At 38.9% G+C, this 12738-nt stretch overlaps 1 protein-coding gene and 1 non-coding gene across 2 annotated transcripts in view; both read left to right on the forward strand.

Annotated features, from left to right (window-relative positions):
* Window positions 1-12738, forward strand: part of LOC126262253 (sodium- and chloride-dependent glycine transporter 1) — a 144631-nt gene that overhangs the window by 114032 nt on the left and 17861 nt on the right. The window lies entirely within an intron of this gene.
* On the forward strand, window positions 8352-8424 carry Trnar-ccu (transfer RNA arginine (anticodon CCU)). The gene has a single exon. It is a non-coding gene; the product is annotated as a tRNA-Arg (tRNA).

Here is a 12738-nt window from a genome sequence, read left to right on the forward strand (position 1 = left end):
TTCTAGGGGACTTATGACCACAGCAGTTGAGTCCCATAGTGCTCCGAGCCATTTTTTATAACCTTGCTTTACTTTCCTGCCTTGATTCTTAATTACATGATTTTATGCCGGCCGAAGTGGCCGTGCGGTTAAAGGCGCTGCAGTCTGGAACCGCAAGACCGCTACGGTCGCAGGTTCGAATCCTGCCTCGGGCATGGATGTTTGTGATGTCCTTAGGTTAGTTAGGTTTAACTAGTTCTAAGTTCCAGGGGACTAATGACCTCAGAAGTTGAGTCCCATAGTGCTCAGAGCCATTTGAACCATTTTGATTTTATAATATTCCTTGCTTCCTTATTCACTACCCTCTGTCCCTTCTTGTGATCTGAAAACATCGCGGAGGCATATGGTGCAATTCCAGCGGCCAATGGCTCATCAGTTACTGAAGTATACATTTTTCTTGACAGAAGAAAAACAAAACAAAACTATGCAGATATAAATAACAGAAAAGTATAACGTGCTAACGAAGAAAGGTGAGCGTTTAAATGGCGAAAAACGAAACACTACCAAAAGACAATAAAATTCAGTACACAGTAAGGCAACATTTATCGTATTGGCAATACTACCACTGCTGATATGCGCCGTTCCGATGTGAGCATATGGTCGGGCTACTTTTCCGCTCCCCGCCTCAAATTTCCCACGGTGGCACAGGCGCGTGTCGCGTCCCAGTCCCGTCGCGTCGCAATTTGCGCGGTCCCATTTGAACCTGTGATGTTACAAACACGCGCGCTGCGCTGCGTCGTGCCACACGCGCTATACGCGTCTCAATTTGCGCCTAGCCTCAGGTCACACCTCCCGACAAACGGACGGAGGGACCAATCGGCACTTTCGGAAGGTATCAGCTCGGGTAATCACCCCTCCCTGGGCCTGGCCGTTACCAGGGGTACGTGCTTGTCCTACATGTCTAACCGGGGCGGGGAATTACGCGTTACCCCGTCACCGGCTAAGCACGAAAATGCGTGGGTCGGCCTTCAGACACGCACAGGGAGGAAGAAAGACAAAGGGAAAAACAAAGAAAGAGAAAGGAAAGAATAGAGGTCTCAAACGCCGCAGCAGAGAGAAGGGTAAAGAGAAGAGGTAAGGAAAAGAGAAGGACACAGGAAGGATGAAGACATACAAGCAGAGAAGGCGAAGAATGCGTTACATTTACGAGCGTCCGTCTCCGGACGTAGGCACAAACCATACTCCCAGAGGGCGAGAAAGGGAAGGAAAGAGCCAGAGGTGAGGGGAGGGGGGGCGAAGATGGGGGATAGGGAAGGATGCGGAAAAGGAAGGTATGCAGCCCGGAAAGGAAGGAGGGCCACATTAGCTCGGGGTCCCGTGCTCACTACGCACGTATCCACAAAAGAGTTGTGGACCCCCTGGGGGGGGGGGGGGGGGGGGAGTCCCTACAGACGATTATGCTCGTTTTTGAGCAGGATACCTTAGCCAGTGTCTGATTTAGTTTTAAGAAAAAATATCCTCCTCACCACTCAGTGATCGGTACACAAATTACCATTAATTTTTAATATTTTGTGTTCTGTTACTTTAATAGCTGAGAGTTCAAAATGTTTATCAACACTTAATGCAATAAAGTCATTTCTGTCTTTAAATGAAAGATCTCTCTTCACATAAATACATGAACCCCCGCCTTTCATGGAGAGTCTACTGTGGAAACAAGCAAGTTTAAGGCTAAATATGAGATTTCATTCCCGTAGCACCCGTGTTCTGTAAGACACACAACTGAGCTCTCTAGTGTTTGTAAATTTACTTCTAGTTGCTGAACTTTGTTTTTATGGGTTGTATATTCTGGTGAAGTACTGCAAACATAGTTGTACTTATCGTGGTGCCTCCTCCTCTTAGTGTTTGATGTTAAAAAATCTTTCAGATGCTGTGGAGGGACTGATTTCTGCCTGATTGCTACACTGTGCATTTCACTTGCTGTTGTTTCCTTTTCTTCCAGTGGAGTTGCTCCTGACTCATCTATTGCTGTTGTTGTTGGTTGTGTAGATGTACATGTGATCATTTCCTTTGCCTCTATAGACATTAGTTCTAAGTCTTTAATGCTGCTGTTGACACCTACTTATATATCTGATCCTTCTCTATGTTCTAGCACTGCTACAGCTGGATTCATTAGGCAGGCAGGGCTTTCCATGTCACTGACAGCCTTGCATGTTCACGATACTTTGCAGATCTCTTTTGCTGTTGGCATTGCAATTGTCATATTTATCACTTGTAGAAAAAACCCTTTTCATGGACATTTTGACCTCTGGCACATTAATGATTTGCTCCACTTATTTGGGTGTATTCCATGTCTTGTAAAATGCTTTCTTTCCAGGTCATTTATGGCGAGAAAAACAGCATTTCAAGTGGGCTGACAAATCTTTTTGTAAGCCCTGTTTGCTTCGTGGATTTCTTTGTTTACGCAAGACGATTCAATAAGGTCATGCCTATATGGTACTGGTATGCATAGCACAATTGTTTTCTGATCCTCGAATGTACAAACTCTCTCTCTTAAAACTCTTGTTGCTACTTTCAGTTCATTTGTATATGCATCATTTGCGCCGCCTACTATCACGAGACACTGGTTTTGCGACACACAATTACTGTTTTTATGGTCCTTCAGTATTTCCTGCTCCAGATTTCACCACACTTGTCACATTGAGATCTTGCTGGTAACGAAGAATTTCTGCTATCCCTCTGCCGTGGCAGTCAGAAAGCAACACTATTCTAACACTTTTTGGTAACATTTTGTTTACGTTGTTGCACTGCTTGTTTACCTTCATTTCGTGACAGCTGGTTTCGGAAACAGTATTTCGACGTAATGAAGCGTTGTGCGTTTCTTTACGGCCACTAGAGATCAAAATGATTTATCTGAATTGTCAGCTTCTTTCGTTTGAAGTTCACTGTCTTTGGTAGATACTGAAAATGGGTTCTTAAGGGTAACAGGAATCTGTCTGAATTAAGTTTGGCTTTTGCACATTCCTTTGGTTCGTTATAGGTGATAACAGGAGGTGCAAACAATGTTTACAGAAATGAACCATGGCCTTTGTTAAGAAGCTGAGCACAGTGCTGCAGTTCCTGCATTTTACGAACGTAATTGTAACAACACTCCCACAAAGATATGATCTTCCGGACTGGTCGTGTGTTAACAAAGAAATTCGACGAACGAATTGTAAGTTAAAAAGTTTTTGTGCCAATTTGTAAATGTAAAGGTCATAGATATTGATACTTACGAAAGAAACTGTTTTACGCGCCATGGAATGCATCACAACAAACATGGTAGGGAAAGATAAGCTGCGAGCATTAACGAGGTACTTGAACAGATATCTCATGATAACGAAAACAGACCGTTATTGCAATGGAAGCTCCTTCACAGGGAAACTAATACGGCAGACCAATTCCTATGGAATTAGGTCCGAAAGAACTAACAAAGCGAGGCACCGTAAATTTGCAGTACCAACTCACATATGTGTAAACTTTGCCGACAGTTTAATAGATACTGTAAATTCTTTAGTCAGTAAAAACAGCTTCATAATGCACTCAAACATAGGTGGTGTGTCGGGAGAAATGATGAACAAACTATGTGACTTAGAAATACTCTTAGGGCAAATTAACTCTGTAAAAGTCATATGTTTGAATGAACATTGGCTTAAATGGGACAATGTCAAGCTACTAAATTCACTCTCAGGATACAAGTTAGCATCGAGTTTTTGCAGAAAAAAGGGGTATGGGGGATCATGTATATTAGTTGAACAGACACAAAACTTCGAAGCCAAAACGACTTTCGATTGTTTAAATGAGGAACAGGTATTCGAAAGCTGTTGCATTGAGCTTCTGAATACAGTTTACTAATCGTAAGCATATATCATGTCCCGGAATATTGGGCTACTAGGGCATTTCTAAAGAAATTTGAAACTCTGCTAAGTAGGTCGCAGGTAGGGAAACCATATAAAAAGATTGTAATTTGTTCTGATTTTAATATAGATATAAGAGACGAAAACAGATTTGTTACCACCCTGAAGGATTTGTTGGCTACAAACGGCTTAACACTAAATTTTACTGAGTACACCAGGGTAACAGCCACTTCTACCACAAGCATTGATAATACAGTGAGCAGTCAAAATTATGGGAATACATAAAAACATGTAATAGACTTAGGAATATCTGATCACTCAGCACTTTTTATGTCATTGCCATATATAGACAAAACATATAGGCCCACAGTGAAATTGGTCAGAAATTTCAGCCAGCCAAATATAAACACATTTATCTTGAAAGCAAAGGAAACCCACTGGACCTTCAGCAACCAGTGTTCAGTAAACAATAATTACAACACTTTCATATCTGAATTCAAGAACATTTTCAATGAATGCTTTCCCCTCGTATCAACACGTGATAAATACAATAAAAGTAAAACATGGATTACGGAAGGTATCAGGATCTCTAGTATTAGAAAGAGGGAAATGCATAAGGAAGCGAAAACAAACCATGATGCTGAATTTATTAGGTACAAAATCAAATACAAAAAAATAGAATCAAAACATTTTGATTACAAACTAGAAATTGGTGGGAATACTGTTACTAACACTCGGCACATCTGTTAAGAATTTAATAATACTTCATAAGCACAAACAAAATTCATAACTTCTTACTTCCACAAATAAGACCTGATGCAGTACTGCAGCAATCAAGAGAGTTTAAATTTACTGCAGTATCATGTCATGAAGTACCTAACGTCATACAATACCTAAAAAATCTTAAATCTTTGGGCTGGGATGAAATTCCAACAAATATCATAAAGGCAGGAAGTGACAGCATTGCACCTCAACTCTGTAAAATAATAAACCAATCATTTGATGAGGGCTGCTTTCCAGACAGACTGAAATATGCTGAAGTCTGTCCAATCTACAATAAGGGAAAACAAGATGATTTAGTAAATTTCCACCCAGTGTCTATACTCCCAGTTTTCTCTAAAATAGTTGAATGAATAGCATGTAATCAATTAGAAAAGTACAATAAGGAAGTTAATATTATTCTCAATAACCAAAATGGGTTTAGGAAGGGACGAAACACTTTACAAGCTGTAAATGAACTAATCTCTAAAGTAAGTAAATGCCTTGACAACAAACAAAGTGTATCTGGTATTTTTTGTGGCCTCTCAAAAGCGTTTGACACAGTAAACCATAAGCTACTGCTCCAAAAATTGGATACCTCTGGCTTCCATGGAAAGTCTATAAGATGGTTTTCATATTATCTCAAAAACGGATACCAAAGGGTGGTGATACATCAAAAGAGAGAGAAAACTTGCTCTAGCTGGAAAGAAATTCAATCAGGCATGCCCCAGGCCTCGATATTAGGACCACTTCTGTTCTTATATTACACAAATGACATGCCAAGCAAAGTAAATACAGATATAATACTTTACGCAGATGACTCAACTGCTGTAGTCTGCTGCAAAAAACACTGATGAATTAGTAAGGACCAGGAAACAAACTCCACAAGAACTTGAACAATGGATAAAAGATAACGCTATGAAATTAAATCTTGAAAAAACCCAAATCATACACTTCAGGACCAAACAAACTACTGAATGTACATCACAAATAGAATATTCAGGTAAAGAACTGACCACAGTTGATTCTGTAAAATTTCTTGGGATAACTTTAAATAAAAACTTGCAATGGACCAACCATGTGGACAGTTTACTTAAGAGATTAAATAGTTTAGTTTATGCAATGAGAGTACTACACAAAGTAACGGATTTAATGGTGAAGAAAACTGTATACCACGCGTATTTCATAACACTTGTAAGATATGGGATAATATTGGGGTGCTGAAAAGACAAACCTCCTTCGAATCTTCAAACTAAAAAAAAAAAATCAGAGCAATGACAGGAACCAATAGTAGACATTCATGCAAACCACTATTCGAAAGCCTGAACTTCATGACAATCCCTTCCATCTTCATATTTGAAATACTTCTCTTTGAACAGAAAAACTCGCATCTGTTTGAAGGAAATACATTCAGACACGCCTATGAAACTAGACATAAATTGAAATACATGCTATCTTGTCACAGACTCACAGTATATGAAAATACTCCATACTACATGGCTCTGAAGATCAGAAATAAGATAAGGTCAATATTTGGGGAATCCACATTGGAGACCATTGGCACATACCTAAAAAGCAAATATTATAGTCTAGAAGAATTTCTAAATGAATAAAAGGCAATGTTATAGTTTAGAAGAATTTATAAATAGGAATGGGGAGTAAAGATACAAGTACAAATGGTATACTTTCGAAGCCATATAGATACAACGTATGCACGTTCACTCTGTATATTCATGTTTATACATAGAATTATAGTTTGAATGGCGGTTTGTGTCCCATTCAGTACATCCATACTTCACGTAGGTGTGTGAAGGCTATGGTAATGATTCGATGACTTACGAAAAGATTTAAAATATAATGTTGTATTTTTATTATAATAAGCAATGTATGTATTACGTATTTCCTGTAGTATATAAAATACTGTAACAACTTAGGTTAAAGACTGGCGAGTCACCAATGTTTTCAATCGATTGATTGTATACAAACACGTTATTTGACAATAAAGTATCTTATCTTATGTTTGGGAATTCCCAACTTCTGTTTTTGATGGTGTAGATAGGTATTTCACTGTATTTTCCACCAGCTTAGCGTGTTCTTTTGGGTCTTTCAGGTCTTTCTGCAATGCTTCTAGCACTTTTAGTCCTCTATTAGAACGGCACATTTCAGTTGCATTCATACGGCCGTTAAACATTGTTCCACAGGCATACGATATGTTTTCTTGATTCACTTTCGAGAAACAATGTGTATGGTACCACGTATGCATCAGTAAGCATATTCTAACACCACTTAGTACGATTTTACTGCGTAATATGCAATTTACGGACGCTAAATACTCGCGATTAACGGAACAATTTTCTATTACGTCTACACACGTCGCAATCTTGCTGAAGATGTGAAAGTGCACTATCGTGAAGGGCGGCGACTCGAAGGTTAGCAATCCGCGCTCTTGTTTTTTGGTGCAGTGGAGTCACTCACTGAAGCGTCTGACAGTGGGAGCGGCATTTGTTGTCACACCTCTAGGCATGTAGTCGATGCACATTACAGCACGATCCCAAAACACCGTAGCCATAATCTTACTGGTGCTAAAAATTTCTTTTGCTTTTTTTCGGTTTCGTTGGAGATTTAGAATAAAGGCATTCTATTCATTTGCTTTTTGTTTCTGGTTGGGAATGAGATATCCAACCTGCCATTCGTTTGGTTTCACACACACACACATTGTGGGCAAGAATTTGGGGACTACATCCCATGGAAAGTGATGGATGTCATTCTTTTTCTTTTGTATCTTCACACAGATAACGATTAAGAAAATGTTATGTTTGTGAGCGGTGGCAATGAAATGCAGGGCAAATTTTACTTTAAATTAATAAGGACAACTGTTATGGCAATGAAGTTTGTAAAAACACGAAACAAATCATGACGTGCATGATGTTATATAAAAAGTAGCTTGCTGCTTAATTTCTTCAAGTACAGAAGGAATCTGAGCAAAAGGAATATGTAGGTATGTTTTTTTTTTCACGACTAGATAAAATACGACTTGCTCTTGAATACCTCTCCGCCTTACTAGCAGCATTCTGCCTCATGCCGAAAGCTACAGACTATAGCAATAATACGGATTTGTCAAAACGTTATTTATATTAATTTGTTGCACAAATTAACTTAAGGAGCTGAAACGTATTTCTGTGACACAAGTCTGGAACGAATAATTTTCTGAACCAGTACACAATTATCAACCTAACAGAATACCGGTTCTGCAAAGTAATAAAAGATTTTTTTTTCAACTTTTAATGGAAGCAATCAAAAGATACAAACAGTTAATTTGTTCTGATGCAAAAATGAGATATCACGATTTTCACACTTTCTGAGCGCTTCAGTCGAAAATATATTACTAGAGTTTTTATTTATGTCTCTGCATTAACAAGTCTACAAATTAAACAAGAAATAACAAAGTACCGTAGTAATCATGTGTAAAATTATTATTCTTGTACTTCGTGTACAGATTAGCAATAGTACTAAAAATATGTATGCATACGTTCCTTAGTACTATAAAGAGCAAACGGAATCAAACTGTGTAGACCCTCATCACAGGCGAAGGGCGTTGGTAAAACCTAAAATTTCTTGAAAACATGAACTTTCGTCTATTTTCACTAATCTTAAATGCTAAAAGTACGCAGAGGATCAGACATCTAGTTCACCACTAACTGGAGCGCTATGGAACGTGTAGCCCCTGTGGCCTAATGGATAAGGCATCGGTCTCCTAAACCGGGGATTGTGGGTTCGAGTCCCACCAGGGGTACAAAATATTTTTTTTTCTTGTAATATGTATAAAATTATCCCTTAATTTTTTCAAGAATATAAAATTTTCCAACTGTGATTGTTTAACGTCGAATACCACAAAGTAACAGAGGTCAGTTGTTCCTCTTAATTGGCCCGTTTCAACATCAAAATTCGCCCTGCATTTCATTGCCACCACCTAGAACTATAGCATTTACTTAATCGTTATTTAGGAGGGCAAAAACCATCCAAAGTCGCTTGATCTCCCTTTTCCATCAATTCAAATTCAATTAGCTGAATTGACAGAAATTTTATGAGGCTTGTTTTCAAGAAGACAGAACAAAAATTACCACAGACTACCAGCAGCTTAATTGCAGATGATGGTACTTAAGGGAAAATATTAGATATTTCACTGAATTCATTACCATTTATTGAAACAGAGGACAGATACTAAAAAGAAAATAAGGAAAAAGAAAAGGGAAAAACTGATTTAAAATCTTTCTTGGGTCAGCAATTTTCTGGAAAAACCATAATATTAGTGTGATACTATAACTAAAAGGTCAAACTGATTCATTTGCCTGTAAACAATTGTTATGTTCTATTAACACCTCTTCAGTGCATAATTGTACAAATGATTCGCATATATATTATTACATAGACATTACTTATCTCATACTCATCTCATAGTTAATTTTATTGTGCAAGTTACAGAGACTACAAATTAAGTTGTATGCTGTAAATTACAAACTGATTTGTTCACAGTCACATTTATAATAAAAGACCATCCTTTATTTTCATTATCTACATAGTCAATTGTGTTACAGAGCATTTTTTTCCAACCATGACTCCATCACTATTTTAAATTTATTTTTGTGCAATGTGCTTGTGTTGTTGAAAAACATCTGACCAAGATGTAAAAAATTATTTTTGCTTTATTAATCGGGTTCAAGGAATGTCCAGTAAGTCTCTGTTTTCTCATCAGTGCACTTCATACATGTAGACATTCTGTCTGAAGACCACAAGTACTCTGAGTATGTATAGACTAGGGACTGTAAGAACTTTGTTCCAAGAATGAGTAACATGTTACAGAATGGAAACTACAGGTCAGAATATCAGCAACGTAAGAAAAGATAGATTGCTACTTACTGTAAAGATGACATGTTAAGTTGCAGACAAGCACATTTCAAAGATAATTATATATAAGCTTTCAGCCACAGCCTATCTCAGAAAAAGAAACACACACAATTTACTCACACAAGAAAGCACACCTCAAGCACACATGACCACCAGCTTTTTCTGATTACGGCTGTGGCTGAAAGCTTATGTGTAAGCATCTTTTAACTGTGCATATCTGCAACTTAACGTGTTATCTTTACCGTAATTAGCAATCTATCTTTTCCTATGTTGTTAACATGTCACAGATATAGAATAAAAGAGAAAATGTATTTCGGTACAGCAGCTACAGGTGGCCTACTGTACTAATCCTTCTGAAGGAGTCCCATCCTTTTGAGCTGAGCTAGTGAAACTTTTAAATGAGTACAAGTATTCTTGACATGATCTCTTGTTATTCTCCTTAATAATACAGAAACATTTGGTCCTCAAATGGGAAGGATGCAAGGTTCTCTGCAATTGATCAGCATCTGAGCAGGCACAGTTTGATTCTCATTGTAGATCAACATTCTTCACTTCACACAGGCACATCCCATCTTTGTAGATGGTCTGAAGACAATGCGATGAATGTATCAGTGACTCACTAGACCACTGTCATAACATGATCCACACACATCTAGACAATGCCTCGCTTTTCAAACAAAGTCAGTGATTATCATGCATCCACTAACTCTTTTTGAATACACCCATTTGCTGGCATCTGGACACTGCTTGTTCTGTCTGGAAAGGGAAGTGGTCATTGCACTGCAAATCACAAACCACTTCCCTCCAAGCAATATTGGTGTGGGCAGGACACCAAATCAAGACACGTTGGTAGAGAATGACTCCTGTAGCAGTATTGAAATATGTGCTCTTTCTCTAGTTCAGAACACTTATGAATACATGAGGTTCCCAGTAGCTCAACCCTGGGGGCAGGTTGCATGCATTAACAAAGGGTGAACAGTCATGGGAGCTGTTCAGTAAGGTTCCTGAGAGCTTCTGAGAGAGTCTTTGCTGTGGAGATGACTTCTTAGTACAGGTGTGCCACACTCTGTAAAATATGCCTCTTTAAGCACAGTCACAGAGATCTGAATACTGTCAAGATCGCTGCTGATCAAGTGTCTCTGTTCCTCCATATGAATCCTGAATCCATTCAGGTTCCACTGCATTTTGGGAGATATTTAATCAGTGAGGTTTTTTTTTATCTTGTTGCTGAGGTTGCAGGCATATGGCAGTTGAAGGATAAGATGGAATCATTGGCTCCCTTCAACAGACTTTATAATGAATTACCTCCATGGATCAAGGACTTCTTCTGACTCATCTATCAAAATGATTCTGGGATGGTCCAATTGCTTTTGACTTGCCATTTCAAGTTTTTTATTTTATTAGCTTGACTTTTGCCTTTCATGGCGTTGTTGGTGATGATAGGCATCTTGACAGGCTGCTTCTCGTATTTGGTGATGTTCCTCTCTTTGGTGAAATTTGTTGTTTAGTAGATTTGTACACCACTGATCTACTCATTATCAAAGTGCAAACAGTGGCTACTTTGCAAATCTATTTGCAGAAGCATGTTTTTATGCTTACATTGCTGATCTGTATCTGAGTGGACATATTTGCTTTGGCAATAGGTGTGCCAACCACTGAAACAAAGGATGCTATGAATGGGGACAGTTATATCAACCTGTATAATTTTTCCCCTCAGGCACTCTTGCACCTTCTTTTCTTCCTGGAATAATTCGCAGCTTCAGTTCCCTCCTGTGTTAGTCTTTTCAAGCTTGCCATTGACCTGCTCCAAAATACTTCAAATGTCTATTACTCCTTTGTAAGACCATTCTTTCAGAAATTTTCTGGTGTTAATATTAGTAATATTTTGGCAGGAATCACTTTTGCTTGAGTTAAGCCAATTTTCCAAGCACAAAAGTGAACTATCCTAACTCTTTGCGGCTTGTTTATCTGTGTTTTCTTCTATTAATAGTGCCCCATTTCTTAGCTATTTGACTGACTTCAGCGACATAGTTCCACACTCCAGTGCTTTCTGAATATAAAAAGAAGAGACACCATAGAATGTACATTTGTACCCTGTGACTGTAGACTATTCTAAGGTTTGTTGATTGCAATGGGGGAGTAGCTTGTAAAGCTCGTTTTGGTTGCTGGGTGGTAGGTACAACCAGTGGTCAACCCAACCCACCGCAAGGCTTTTTGTTCTAAGAATTATGAGCACATACTGAAAGCATGTCTTTTTACTTAATGGAGGTTTCTACCGTTCTGTGATCCGGGTGGCTAAAGAAAGATCGCTGCTCTGTGTGACACACAACATTCCACCACTACACCACACAGTGGCACTGAAGCATCCACACTACTTACAAGTACGAGGAACTGGTGGCCCTCAACAGCTCCCTGCTCAAAAAATCTGGGTTCACAAAAATAAACTTGGCCAAAGCAAGTTCCCTGAGGAGGCATGGTCCAGGTGGAATAGGTGGCTTACCAAATTCCATGGATGTAGAGAACATTATACTCTCTCTCCAAGTTTTTTGGAGGTGGGAACTGTATTTGTCAAAGGATGAGAAAAAGAGATGTCTCACAGAATTGTTTGTGGACAAGCTCTGTGGGGTAGTTGCAGGAGAGGAAAACCTGGCTGAAGGAAGATAGGCAGGAAAATTAGGGCTTAACTGTCAACATTGAGGTCATTACAGATGGAGCAACCTCATAATGTTCCAGGACGAGGAAGGAAATCAACCATGCCCTTCCACACAAACCATCAAAGCATTTGCATGGAGCAATTTACAGAAATCACAGAAAACCTAAATTTGGATCGCTGAATGCAGATTTTAACCATCATCCTCCAGAATTCCAGTCCAGTCTGCTAATCACTGTGCCATCTTACTTGGTAAACCTGGCAGGGGGTTTGCTATTGGAAGATATATGCTTGTCACAAACGCCTGGTCTGTAGGGAAGGGAGTATTTGATGCAGAGTGGGTGTAGCTGTTCAATCAACAAACAACAACACTTTCACAATGACAGCTATTCACTGCACAGCTTTTTGCAAAAAAAATGACCACCCCGAATTTTTGAGATTTTCAATTAGCTTTCTTCATCTTGTTTTACTTTTTTTAGCCTCATTTTTCCTTCTCTCTCTCTCTCTCTCTCTCTCTCTCTCTCTACACACACACACACACACACACACACA

This window comes from Schistocerca nitens, chromosome 6 (genome assembly GCF_023898315.1).
Source record: "Schistocerca nitens isolate TAMUIC-IGC-003100 chromosome 6, iqSchNite1.1, whole genome shotgun sequence".
NCBI classification, from domain to species: Eukaryota; Metazoa; Arthropoda; class Insecta; order Orthoptera; family Acrididae; genus Schistocerca; species Schistocerca nitens.